This window comes from Hirundo rustica, chromosome 13 (assembly GCF_015227805.2).
Source record: "Hirundo rustica isolate bHirRus1 chromosome 13, bHirRus1.pri.v3, whole genome shotgun sequence".
Lineage (NCBI taxonomy): Eukaryota > Metazoa > Chordata > Aves > Passeriformes > Hirundinidae > Hirundo > Hirundo rustica.
In genome coordinates this window covers 12,088,706-12,103,279 of record NC_053462.1, presented here as the reverse complement: position 1 = coordinate 12,103,279, position 14,574 = coordinate 12,088,706, and the positions used below count along the sequence as shown (strand labels likewise).

Sequence of the window (14,574 nt, the reverse complement as noted above, 5' to 3'; positions counted from 1 at the left end):
ACTCAGTTCTTGTAAATACACCAAGCCTCCAGTAGGAAAGTCACGCACAGGCTGGTGGCTGAAGTGGATGGAGGATGGGAAGGAGGCTGGGGAGGCTGCTCACACACGGCCTGTGTGTGGTGTTACCAGGGTCAGCAGCCCTGGAGTGATAACACGGAGTAAATAAAGGTCCCGTGTGGCAGGGCTGCCTCAGGCACCATTCAAGAGCAGTGAGATATACAGCACTCAGCTGTGGAATAGCTCTTTATGAGCACACTAAAATATGCCCTGCACATGGCTGGGTACCTCTCTTTGAATGACTTTCCCCTAGCAGAGAAAAATGTCTGGCTTCTATTTATGTGACTGCGAGCACCCTTGAACTAAAGTAGTTCGGTCAATGTTGGACTGGCAGTGGGAGGGTTGATTTCTAGAGAAATTCTTTGAATAATAAAATGCCTCATAAAAACTGCTTTGACTTCAACCAGGCAAACTGTGGGCAGCTAGAAACTGCTGATTGCTTCACTTTAACCCAGTGCTTTGGGGCTAAGCAAGACACAAATGCCATCGTGGTTGTGGTAAATGTCCCTCACGGGCAGGAAAATCAAGGGCAGTGCTATTTACATCTGGTGGCTCAGGGCTGAGGAAAGTGTGATACTCAGTGAAACTCTGAGCTTCCCAGACACCTCTATGAAATCAGTGGGATGTGTAGGCTGGCAGCCTGCACTTGGCATTTCCCATATTGTGGAGTGGTATGACAAACACAAACTTTAGACCTCCTCCCCCTCAACCTTTTTTTATTCCGTTCACTGACTCGCTACTGACTTTGCAGTGAGAAAGAGAGTGGGGTTTGTGCATTTTTGGGTTCATATGTCTGAAGGTACCACCTCAACATCTTCCAATGCCTCTGTAAAATCAGGTCTGAGAGCTAAGAGAAGCTCAGGAAACCCTGCTGAACTTTCTCTCTCAGGAAAGCCTTACTGCCAGAAAGGATGCTCTGATGGGAACACTGCATTCCCAAGCCAAATTGCCCTTGGAATCACTTCCCTTTCTCTGCCAGCTAATAAAACCCTTATTTTCTCAAAGGGAACTTCAAGCAGAGTTTTGACTTTGAAAAATAAGTGCCAGCAATTATCTGCTGTTTGATATTGCCAGTTTTATTGATATGCAATATTTAATAGGAAGTGTTTAAATATTATATAGCAGCATAAAAACCTCCACTGTTTTGACCACAAAGAACGGTGTCCAAATTATTCCTTTGGCACCTACTGATGGTGTAGTTTAAAGTAAGTCTTCCAGGAGTGTGATAGGCAGTCTTGTCACAACTTAAAACTTCTCCTATGGAGTAGTTTCCTGGATTCTGCCCTGGGGTTGGTTTTTTTGATAGGTTTTTTTTTTTTTTTTTCCTTGGTGACCTACTGCAGTGGACACCAATTAAAGTGTTTGGCAGGTTTCTCATAAATATAACCTTGAAACTGTGGAGCAATCTGCTGGTGAAATATGTCCAGCCTATGCATATCTGTCCATCAAATGACCCTGTAAAGAGAAGCAGATTTCAGCAATTGGGGGTATCCTCTCCACACACCACCCTGGTACATGGTGCAGTTTATACTGCAGGGACTCCTCTCCACCCCCTTCTATTTCAGGTCTTCTGACAAAGCTAATTATGGCAGCAAGTGACTTGCATCAATGACATTCAGGGAACACAAGCATTTGTGGGCTTAGGAGTTCTTGAGTGTTGCCTTGTCTGCAAATTTTTCTTCTTCCAGTGAAAGTGTAATGGTTTGCTATTTATATATGTTTAGGAAAACTCTTTTGCTATACATTCACCTCTTCTACTTCACCAGCAGTCTGGGATAATTAATAGCCTCAGAGACCTGCTCTATTGTAGGCATGGACTCGAAAAAACTATCTTCCTTTCTGTTATGTTTTCTTTCAGCCTGAGAAGCAAGACTGCTTTTCTAAGCCAAAAAACATAGCCTGGGACCTGGGTCTAGGTTCTTTGCTACCTCATGAATCACCACGCTGGGGATGATTCCGCACTGGAACTTGGAACAGGCCAATAATTCAGGAGCCAGGAGATATCCTAGCTCCCACACACACCCTGGCCTTACATATGGCTACTGGATATAAAAAGCTGACAGGATCTGCTTCAGTCAGGAAGCAGCTGGGACTGTGAATGCAGATGAGAAGCAGACTTAATTCACTCAAGGAAAACGAAGCCAATAGAAAATGAACATTATTTTCCTGTCTATAATTGCATTTTAAGTGCATAATAAGTAGATGATGGTAACTATGTGCTAAAGGGTCCAACTGTTCTTAATTGATTAAAATAGCTCCTGAAGGCTGTTCTGTTGTGGCTTTAACACAACACGGTATTATACCATTGCACCAGGATAAGTTTGCATTAGCTACGTCTCTCTTCTCTGGGTCAGAGGGTTTTCCACACTTCAGAGAGTATCACTTGGTACTGACAGTTACCTGCCTCCATCCCACTGACCTCAATAGAGGAGCAACATATCAGCACCAAACCCCTGAAGTCTCCCATGGAACCTGAAAGAGTCTTTCCCAGTGGTTAATATAACATTCAGCTTCTAGAAATGAGCAGAGATTGGTGGTCAGACGTGCTGAGTTGGAGGCATTGTGCCCAGCTGTTCTTTTCTTTTTTTCTTACCCTCTACCCCAATGGCAAATCTCTGATATAAAACTCTGTGGTGTTTCAGTTTGAATGTGTTAATAAACTTCCCCCTCAATAACACACAGCAGAGCTGGATCAGCCACACTGGCAAACTGCAGGGAGGGGAGAGTGATGGAGGGTTTGGGATGGACAGGTGGAAAAAATCATTTATCCCAGGCCAGCAGAGTGAGGGGGACCATGCCTGGCTCTGTCCTGGTAAATATTGCATTGAGTTAAAGAAGCATGTGAGACGGAAACTGAGTTCCTCTGTGGGAACTTCAGACCTGGGACTGCATCTGTTTTCTGAGTCTTATTTTGTATCTCAGAGATGGGGGAGGCGGGGAAGGTGAGTATTTTCCCTATAAGATGAGGTAGGAAAATCAAGACACTCTCTCTGTGCAAGGAAGGTACTAGAAAAAGTAGTTCTCTGTAGGGTCCTAGAATGAAAGCATTATTTATCCTACCGAGGCTTTTGTTCTCCAGCCAGAGAATGAGGAGTGCAATTCTGAATTGTCTTGAAGTTGGCTGCAGTATGGGTTGCTCAATATTAATTAAAAAAGAAATAACAACAGCATAATCATTATGGCCATCCCAGTGTTTTATTCTACCTTCTTTAAACAGACAAAATAAATCACTGACTTTATAAATATTTTCCAAGAAGTAGCAAGGCAACTGCTCCAGTTCACTGGCAGGCGTGCAGACAGCAGAGTCCTGGCAGAACCTGAACACCCACATTTGAAGGCAACGTCTCTGGGCCTTGTCTTTAGTTGCAGAGTCTTAAATCACACAACTCATCTTGCTCTAGGCCCTATGTCTCATCTGTGTCTTATGTTAACCTGTTGTCAAAATAAATCTGATTTGCAAGTATACAAGAGCCAGGCTGATACTTTAATTTCAGATCACTTATCTGAATGCAGTTTTCATGCAAGGACTTAAGCACATGCTTGGCTTTAAATAAGTACTAAGGGCAGACCTGAGAACAAAGCAGTGAGGATGAGATGTATAACTGCATTTAGCTTCCTAATTTCTTGTAGACTTGCTTAACACTTCACAGACTCACAGAATGTTCTGAGCTGGAAGGGACCCATGGGGGTTATTGAGTCTAGCTCTTGAGTAAATGGTCCATATGGAGATTGAGCCCACAACTTTGGTGTTACCAACACCCTGCTCAAACCAACTGGGCCAAGATGAGAACAGGGGTTTCTAGGAAGGATTCAAGAACCAATTTATTCCTATGCCTTTGACTTTTAACCTAAGTCCAGCTAATACTGTCAGATTAAAATATGTGCTTGGATTGCTGGATGGCACCTGGAATTGCCTGCACATCGCGGTCTCTGTACTGGACATGGCACTTCTCCCAGTCTCCAGCTTTATTATTGAATGCTGAGGCAGAAAATTGAAGCATTGCTAATTAAAGTAGGAAGGAACTTTTCAACTTTAAAAATTAATGCGTTTATCCGGAATCCTCCCTGGAATTCAGAGGGTTTCCTCCTACCTCAAGAAACCGTAACCATCTCTTTCCTGTTGGTTAATGTGCATGAATTAATTTAAATACATGTGATAAGTAATATGAGATTGAGATGAAAAAAAAAATCATAAATCTGTGCTGACTGTGCATATTATTTTTAAAAAGGCTCAAAATAACTTGGTTAGTAAACAGATACAAAGCCTTTGACATCATGGGTGCTTCAGACTCACATCCACACAGCTGCTAAAATGGAAATTTGTCATCCCAAGTATTAAATGGAAGGAAGGTCAGAGAAATTAATTAAACAAATACATAGGAAACCTGACCTAGCAGTCATTAGAAACTCAAATCAATGGGTATTTGTCTTGCAGGACAAAACCATTACTGCTTACAGAAACACTAAAGAACCATGGACTTGGACCAAGAAATCTATTTTGGAAGCTTTTCTTCCTAGCACAGGACATTTTCAAGAGCGTTTAATCACACTTTTTCATTTTGGAACCGAATGGGAAATCCTGTACCACACTGACTGAGACCACAGCCTCACATAACCCCTGCAGCAGCATTTGCCTTAAACAACAGCAAATTTGTCAATGCCTGACTTTATTAACATGAAAGCAAGAGTTCTTGTAGCAAAAAGAGAACTCCCTGTGGTAAGTCTTTGGCCAGGGTTGTAACAAGCTCCATTTTAAGTTTCAAACTGCAGCGATGTCAGCAAATGACAAAACCTGCCTTGGCTCCTGGACGTGCTAAAGTTCATGAATGGCAGTTCTGTCACTGTCAGAACCCAGAAGACAGCACAGGCCAGACCTCTGGGAAACATCCTCTGGATTCCTGGAGTTCCATTTTCATTTGGGAGACATGCAGTATATAACACCAACACATATTCATTTTTAGCCTCATTTTGCATCTTGGTGAGAGGTTTCTGCCAGTTCCAATCATGTTAGGATCAGGTCTCCAGTGTTTCTGAACCCTTTCCAAGGTTTCCAAGAACCCTTTCCAGCAGTCATCTCCAGGCTGCTGGAAGGGTTGAGTATCTCATGTCATTGCTCATTGTATCACAGGCTGCCCTTAGGTCTCTGAATGATTTCTCTCTCTGTATTTCACAGGACACAACATTGGTAACTGCAGCTAGATGTTTCAAGTGATAATCTTTTAAGAAGAAAAACTATTTAGCTTTCAGATTTATTTGCTTACCACCTATATATTTCCAGACTCTAATTGTAGATAAAAATCACCGAATTGGTGACAATAATATAATCTGGGAGTGTTTCATTGGAAGCTCTGAGCAGTGACTGGGAATAAAACTTCTCCCTGGTTGATGTGGTTCAGCTGTAGATAAATAAGCACTGTGTGCTTTGGTACATTCCCTGTACATTCTGCTTCAGTGGTTTACTTCCTCTTATTTTGATTTGATTTTTTATTCCCTGGCATAAAGGTAATATAAGAGAGAGTTGTGCAAACTTGATCACCTTAAGGAATTATTTGGGACACAGTGATCTAGGCATAATTCTCTCCTCCTTTATGCCCATGAACAAGGAAGACCATAAATCACCTTCCATCTGCTTTGGCATGCAGTGGCACTCAGGAAATGCTATGCAGAGCTCTCCATCATGCAGATCTAGGCTGGGACCCTGTGGCCAGTCAAGTCAGAAATGTGCAGACTTATTTCCAAACAGCAAGCAAAGAAAAGCATAAGACTAAATCTTGATTCCTCATTCCTTTCCTGCTTTGGTTATTTGTTTGTTTTTTGGGCTTTTTTGTTGTTGTTGGGTTTTTTTGTGTATAGAAAAGAAACAGTCAAACCAAATTACACAAAACAGTGCACACACGTACTACAGTGCCTATCTATTGGTCTGCCTTTACCTTAAAACCATCTTTTTCCTCATTTGACAACCTCTGACCTTGGTGAATTTTATGAATCCTGTTTTAAAATATGGGAGAACTGAGCTGTGTGTAATGCCAGCTTTTTTTTGAGCTGCCATGGGTGGGTGGGGTGTGATTTTTAAGAGAAAACTTCTTTTCAAGAGTTTGACTCCAGATACCTAAAGTGATTCTCCACTCTGTCTGAAAACATGTACGCAGAAACTTTAAACTACAAACTGTAATATTCAGTTGTTAAGGCAGCAAATTGTGTGAGCAGGGTGTTTTACTGCTGTGATTTGAACACCTTAGAAATGCTGAGGCATATTAAAATATTTTGAAGGCATTTAATGAATAATAAATGCATTTATTATTGCTATGCCACTCAAGCAGGGAAAACAACATCAGCTTGCATGAAAATATGTCGGCAACTGCTCTGCAGCAAACAGAAGTTGATTATACACAAATCTTTCCTGTGGCTGGGGTAGAATTATTTTCTTGAACGCCTTTTACACATAATTCCACCCTTTTTGCAAAGGAGAATTGTGGTTTTCCCTCTATGCGTGCACTTGCACTTCCTTGCCTTTTTTAGTTCCAGCAACAGGAAACTATTTCTTCCTTCTTTTTTTGTGACCTGGCGAAAAAGTGCTTTTATTCCTTCACAAATTCCTTTTCTAAACAGTAGCCAGCAAGGACTTTACGGAGCAGTGATTTTCACAGCACCCTTTCAGCCTCCCCAGAGTCGTTTTGCTGCACAAGCAAATGCAGAGTATTTTTGAGAGGGATTGAAAGTAAATGACTCCAGGTTTTCTGCTCTGTACTCACACCAGTGTTTTAAGCACAGCTTCTCAGAAAGTTACAGAGATCTAAAATATATATCGAAAAGAAAGAGGTGTATGGAATCATCTTTGCTACTTTGATGTGATTATTATTCATTCAAACACATTTTCGCCTGCTAATCGTACTCGTACAAGACCTTTACTAATTATTTAACACTCTGCATGTTAATTTGTTAATGGGCCCAATAAGCAGCATGTAAATGAAAGTTTATATTAGCGAGAGCTGTGTGGGGAAATTAAAAAAAAAAAAAGTGCTAAGAAACTGTAAGAAATCTGAAAATTTTGCTGAGCAAATCTGTTTAGAAATAGAATTCATCCTTTGTATTCAGTTCTTCAAATAAAACAGGAGGAAACTTTAAGATAACCTTACAAAGAGATCAAGTGGGGAAAAAAAAGCACAGTAGTCAGCCCATGTTATGTGATAAAAGTAAAAAAAAAAAAGTAGAAACTTGATTGCCCCTTTCCTTTTTACTCTGACATAAATTGCAGTCAGAGAATTTACTGATTTTTATTTCATGGTAACACAAATATGGGAAAGAATATAGTAAGTACTGGACCAGATCCCTCTTTCCTCACCTCTACATGTTTGATCTTCTAATTTTACTCCTTATTTTAAAATTCTCTTTGATTTGGCTTTCAAGGTGAGGCATATTCTTGACAGCAGCAGTGACATGGCACAGCAGCAGAACTGGCACAGCCATCTGAAGCTTTTTGGAATTTCTCCTGCTGTCTCCTCTCTTACAGTAGAATCTTGCAAAAATCCATTCTTTTAGAGAGTAATGCTTTAATAATGGAAGAAAAACAGAGGTTTAGAATAGACTGTTGTTTGCTGCTATGAAGTAAGGTGGGAGATTAAAATAATAGATCATGTACAGGAAAGGTTGAAAATTAGTCTAATCACTCAAAAAATCGGAAGGAGCAGCTATTCTTATTTCCCCCTGCTGGTTACCTCTCTGTTTTATGGTTTAAACTGCTTTAAAAAATGCTGACTTTCTCTATGCCATAGAACTTCAAAATATTTCAGAGAAGTGCTATTGGGCAGTTATGTAATAAAATTACTGTCTGCTTGCAATCATTTATTCTGCTGCTGTCCAAAGATCATCCTCTCTCAGGACACCCACAGAATTTAATAGAGCTGGGGGAGCAATTTTTCTTTTCCTGATCAAACTTATCCCATTTCCCAGACAGTCAGTGGGGGAGACACTTTGGATTATGTGGGGAAGAGGGGGAAAAGCAAGGAAATATCCTACCCAAGGAGCTGGGGCTCTAGTTTGGTGCTTTAGAATTATTCCTTCCACAAGCCCCTTCCTCCCTGAAGAACTGAGCACCTTGATGGTGCTGCTCTGGGTGAGGCAGTCCTGGTTTTCTTGCAGAAAACAGATTTGAAGTACTGTATCTGCTGTGCTGCTTATGGACCATGAATCTTTTCAGAGAAACAGTGATGACAATGTTCTTTGAGATGTTCTCAGAGCTCCTCTGCCCCTTCTCCCCCATTCCAGAGAAGGGTGACCTGGAATTGCCTGCTGTGTGATTTCTGAGTTAGGGTTTCTAACACCACACACCTCGCTCTTGGAGAAGATGCTTTCAGCTGGTGCTGAGCCATTTTGAGGAGCTCCATGTGCCCCCAGACAAGGTCACTGGGCCCATCTCAAACCTTGCCACTTCACTCCCCGGGATGTGCTCAGACTCCTCCAGACACACAGTTCCTGTGCTTGCCACTGATAATTATCCATTATTATCTCCTTAGAACAGACCTAACCATGGTGCAAACTATTTTGCATATCTCGAACTTCGTGTGAGCAGATGTAACTTGCAAATGGAGGAAGAAAGGTGTTGTTGCAGGAAACTTTTTTTTTTTTTTTTTTTTTTTAAGAAGGAATAAAAAGTAGGTGAGGCAGCACAGATGCACAGATTCCTGTTGCTCACTGTTTTTCTCTCTTTGTTGGGTGACTTGTTCCATCTCTTCCTGTTATATTTACTAATGTGTAGCTTAAATTGTCAGTTAAGCCATCTCTCAATTTAGCCAAAGGTTTTGATGTAAGAACGTAAGGAGATTACAGGAACAAATTGTCAGGAGAAAATAAAGCCAAAGACAACGGCTCTGATCCCTACACAAATAAGGAAACAAGACTTTCTTTACATAGAGTATCCTGTTCTCACCAAATCCAACAGAAAAAATTCTGCTAGACTGCCAGTGTCATTTTCTTCTCTGCTATTAATTTTAAAAATGCTGCAAGCATGAATGTCTTGGAGATACTTGCTTTAAGATACAAATAGTTGTCCAAATGCAAGTAGGAAAATACAATAATTTTTTTTTCCTGGGAAATGGAAAATCACTTGGAAAATTCTTCTGCACTGTGTCCAAAGCATTTGTGCACTTCAGTGTCCCAAGGCAATGTTCTGAGAATGATGCCAACCATCATTGATTTCCATTTCAGAAAGATTCCTTTAAAAAAGTGTTTTGGTTTGAGCAACCAAAATCAGGCATAAATTATATCTTTTCCCAACATTCCTATGCTCATTCTCTGACAGCTATCCACATAAAAGCTTTACCTTTGGTGGGTGGGTAGTGGGGAATGCAGAAAATCACAGGTTAGTACAGAAAGGAAGGGGAGTTTATTTTGCACGTGCGCGTTCTCAGCAGTGTGTAACACTCCCCTGCCCACACAGGCTGTCACTTCAGCATCACTTCAGCCCTACTCCTGAGAAGGGTGGGCTTCAGGACCACAAGTTCAACTGGCTCAGAGTTAGACCTGGGATTACCCCTTTGTGACACTAAAATGTCAATAATGTATGCACCAACCTTGCCAAATCTCGCTGCGTCCTCTGCTTACAAAGCGTTGACTCCACAAAACCTCCTTTTAGATGCCAAATTCATTTATTTCAATTCCTGTGCTGGAGTCAGCTTCCAAACAGGCTCCACAGCAGTTTGCTACAGCTCCTGCTTCCAGCTGGCCAAGCTTCGAAGTGCACTAGAAAGGCACATATGTTCCTGGAGATGAAAAGTTTCTCTTTACTTCATTCACCCGAAAAAAAAATGGCTTTCAAAGCTGTGCTAGAGCTATTTCCAGCAAGGTTCATGTCTGTGTGTTCCTGTTATTACTGTGGCATAGCACATAACAGGGCCATAACTGCAGATGGGGTAGGGAACTTCAATAAAAAGTATTACTTCCAATGTGGTAGGGTTTCCAAGACAGCAAGAAACCAAGGTCATGCATCTTTAGAAGTTACCTCTTGTCAGCCAAGACAGAGTAATGCACTGCCTATGAGCTCTAGACCATCTCAGAAAACCAAATAAGTTTAAATCACTGAATCAGAGTTCATAAAAACCCTCAGCCTAGGTTGGTTGCTCCTGTGGTCCCTTCACACAGCCGGTCTGTCCCTTTCAGTGTTAAACTATAGCCCCTGTGAATTTTAACTAAGAATAATTCAATGTGGTTCTCTGCTGCCAGCCTGCCCAGTGGAGTCACTGGAGCACACAGAAATGATTTTGAGGGCAGCAGGTTTGCATACACACTTAAGCTTTGAATATATGGGGCCGAGTTGCTATGACAGCCAATGCTAAGTGCAGGGTAAAGGGTGAGACTGCTCCCTTGGATTTGCAATGTGTAGGCTGATAAGTTTTACCTACCACACCTGCAGCATGTCCAGACATTTGAAACCCAGGCAAGCATCACAGAAGTGATCATCTACGGTCAGCAGAAGGACACTTCAGTGCTAACTAAAAGGAAAAAAAAGCCTAGCAGTCAGCTGAGGTGCTTTCTTGTGGATGGTGACGGATTACATTTCACCTGAAAGCATAACATCACTTTTAAAACAAGATCTCAGGCGCAGGGAACGAGAAATCTGCTCTGTTGAGTCAGACAGCACATTTAGCTCCATCTCTGCTGTATTAATCTGTGCCTCCCTTGCCCAGGGGCAGGGCTAGGGAGCAGTGCTTGTAAGGTGCTTTTCCTTCAGGTCTACAGGCTCAGGGAAAGAAACTCAATGTTAAAAACAAAAAAGAGGAATAGAAGAGCTCTGAGCTTCTTTTGTTTCATGAGAAACTTAGCATATTGTCTTCACAACTTAGACAAATGCCACAAAAATCTTGTGTTGTTTGTTGGCTCCAGTGGCTCCCAAGCCCTTCTTAGCAGCCCTTTTTAGGGAGCAGCTGGTGGAAACCCCAAAGGGGAACCCCCAAGGTTTGCATCTGCGTATACTTGTACACAATTATAAATTAAATGCTCTCTCTGTATTTTACTGCTGCTCAGCCTCCTCCTCTTACAGACAGTGACTGTTTCTGTGCAGATTGTGCTTCCTAACAGCTCAGTAGCATCCTTTTAAGTCAATCCCAGTCTCACAGGGCTGTTTTGGAGACAAATACTGATGTCAGCCATTCCCTGACAGGTTTGCTGTACAAGTCTGTCCAGTGAGCTCGAAAAGAGGCAGCACATGAGCACAGCCCTTCCTTGGCTGCTGCTTCGTCAAGAGAGACAGGGGTATCCAGCTGGGACCCGCTGCTTTTCCTCTTACATCACAGACAGAAAGTGCCTTAGCACTAAACATTGCTTAAGGAAACCTACTGTGGAATATATGCTGCTTGCATTTTCTTTCCAGATCTGGATTTATTTGGGTTTGGGTTTTTATTTTTGAGTATTGCCTCTTTCAGAGAATCTGCTTCATTTGTATGCACTTATTATTTCTCACCACAATCTCGGTTTTACAAGGATTATACGAAGGAAATGCTTTAAATATTAAAAAAAAGAGACACATTCCCTTGCCAGTTTTCTCTACATTTTGAGATCTAAGGATGTCCAAAAAGCTTTTTAAATCAAATCCCAAGCTGTGGAGTATTATACAAAACACCCTTCCTAGGTGCAGTATTTCTTCATAATAAAAGTTACTCCATCTGCTTTAACTCTATCTGTAACCAAATTTTTTCATGCCTGTATTATACTTCCATCCCTCTTCTAAAATATTATTTCCTTTGTTCCACACATAATCTAAATCAAGACAATATTAGAAAACAGGCGAATGGCACAACATTTCACTGTCTGTAAGAGCCCAGCTCTGAATGTTTAATGTGTGTGGGACTTTAGGCAAATAAAGGCCCTGAGGGCAGCTGGGTGTTGCTGCTCACCATGGCCAGGGTTTGCAAGGTTATGAGCTCCTGCACTTCTTTTTTTCTGCACCATAAACACCACCAAAAATGCTCCCAATATACCTCCCTCTGAAGTCTTTTAGGTTCTGATGCAGTCAGAGGGAATCTCCTCATTGCCTCCCATGGATATGGGATCAAGAATCAAAGCAAAAGGCAGCTGGGGAAAAAAAAAACAAACCTTCACAGATGCAATTCTGAGTTTGTTTTGGTTTGGGGGGGGATTTTTTTTTTTTTTTTTTTTTACTTGCTATTATCAACCTGTTCCCATTCTCCAGGCAATTCTTAAAAGAGCTCATTACTAAGACGTGGCAGAAGGAAAATGATATGAAGTGAAAGCAGGTGTTTCCAAACAGGAGAATGTTCTTCTTTCCAGAAAATACCCATAGTGAACATGCAGATGAGAACTGGCAGTGCTGTAATGGTGTGACAGGGTCTGAACGGGAGAGAATATAATGCAAGTCATCTTCAGTGTGCTGACCAAATATAGCACATGAAAAGAGTAAGGAGAGATATCTCTGAATACTTTTGCGGCTGAACAAGAATGGGATGAGCTTTACTTGGGTATTTCCTTTCTGGCTGCCTTTTGCTTGCAACTTGAAAAAGTGCAGTGATGATACTGTGAACTCAGAGGCAGAATATAATCCAGAAAACACCATTTTCTGGTGGTTAGATGGTAGAAAATCTTAATTTTTCTTCCTGGGAAATACTTCTGCTGGCTGTAAGACACAGAGATGGTCATGTAACCTTTTAAGAAAATTAAAACAAAACAGAAGCAAGGAATGTTTTGTGAAGTTGTGATTCTCAATGTAGAGATTATCTAAATTTTAACCTTGCGTGATTTTCATATGCGGTGATGCTTTTGAAGCTCTGCTGAGGTTACTCTGCAAGGATACAAAATTCTTTTTTCTAAAATGCTCTCATATGCTTGAAGATGAAAGCTTTGAAGCATAAATCCTTAAGTATATCCCAAAATGGAAGACAAAATAAATGCAATGTTTGTTTTTTCAGAGTTCAGTCTTTTTGGTTTGGTTATTTTGAGGTTTTTTGACTTTGAGTAATTATGAATTATCATTATTTGGACTTCTAATAGTGGGAGACAACTTCCTGACAAGATCTTACTGACAAAATTAGGCTCCCTCTGTGTCAAGAGCTGAGGTCTCCTCTCCCTTTCATTCCCACAATTTTTCATAATCAGTGATGTGGCTTTTGGTTCATGGCTCTCACCAGGCTTTTAGAAAATCATTTCTCTGGAAGTGCTTGAGGAGAGATTGGAGCATCCTGGTCTAGTGGAAGATTTCTTGCCTCTGGCAGGGAGTTGGAATCAGATGAGCTTTAGGGCCCCTTCCAACCCAGAGCCCTCTGTGATTCTGTAATTGATCTCCTCCCAGCTGAATTATGCTCAGACTGAGGACTGAATTTGAAACAAAACTGGTGAAAATCCAAAACAATTCAGCAACATATGGTGTGATATGGTTATTTGGTAAGAAGTCATAGATACATTGGTAATGCTGACAGAGGGAGTGGGAGCTTGAATTTGAATATGAAAATAAAAATTGGATGGGTGACATCAGCTGCCTTGGACCGGTTTGTAGCACAATCTAAATATGTGAAGCAGCAAATTCTCCAGTAATCATGAAATCAATGAGATGAGGCAGGGAGAGGAATGGAAGGCTTTTCTACCAGGTAGTTTAGATTTGCTTGGGCATGTGATTCTTTACAGCCATCAGTTCCAATTGAAAATCTAAGCAAAGCCTTGAAAGAAAAACTGTGAGCTATGATAAAAAGAAATAAATCATTCCCTGTTTCTAGCAGAAGAAATGTGAGCATCTGTGTTTTCAGAAACCTTCTGTCTCATTTCCTCATCTTTCCCTCTGAACAAAGTCCTGGCTGACACTGGGGGATACAATGTTCTCCCTGTCTAGGAATCTCCCTGGCTGACTACCATGAATTCTGAGTATCCACAGATAGGATCCCCTGAGGCTTATTCTCTCAGAGGATTAGTCTCCCCAGGGATGGATGAAATAGATTTGAAACTCAAATGCTAAAATAATGCTGAGAAGAGGTGTGTGTCTCTGCAGCCACCATTCAAACAAACCCTTGTTTAATTCACACGCTGTTTCCTTTGCTTTTGTGTCCAAAAGGAAAGAAAATATCATTAAGTGTTCCGTGAACTCATGAAGACTCAGAGCTGAGCACACGGCATTTGGAGTTTTGTCCAGATGTTTCAGTGAAAATCAGGTACTGATTTGCAGTTTGTTGCTCATGACTAAGTTTCTTAGAACAGACTTCCACAGCCTTCTTCTAAAGTTCAGTGTCTTGAATTATCCTCCAAAAAGCCAGATGCCAGAATTCTTGCCTAAAGCTTTAAGGAATGGATGCAGAAGGTGACAGAATCCTGGGCCAGCTCTTCTGCACCTTCTGAAGGTCGCCCTGCCTTACCAGGTGCTCTTTGGAGATACTTTGCCAAACATAGCACGTGATCTTTCTAACTCTGCATGGTTTTTGTGTGCATATCTGCACCATTTGAATAGCACTTGGGAAAGGCAGGTTCATCATTTTTGCTCCTGTTTTAAATGACAGCTGAGGCTGCAGGCTTTAGGAAGTGCTC

The 14,574-nt window shown here is 41.3% G+C and overlaps 1 protein-coding gene across 5 annotated transcripts in view; it reads right to left on the bottom strand.

The window, feature by feature from the left end:
* The window catches only part of CTXND1 (cortexin domain containing 1), a 45,610-nt gene that overhangs the window by 17,040 nt on the left and 13,996 nt on the right, over positions 1 to 14,574 (bottom strand). For 2 of the 5 annotated variants that reach the window (XR_009208307.1, XM_040077688.2), the window contains exon 2: positions 9,627 to 9,815. The exons of the other annotated variants lie outside the window; for them this stretch is intronic. The gene's annotated coding sequence lies outside the window, so the exon portion shown is untranslated. The remainder of the gene's footprint in view (positions 1 to 9,626; positions 9,816 to 14,574) is intronic. 5 annotated transcript variants of the gene reach the window in all.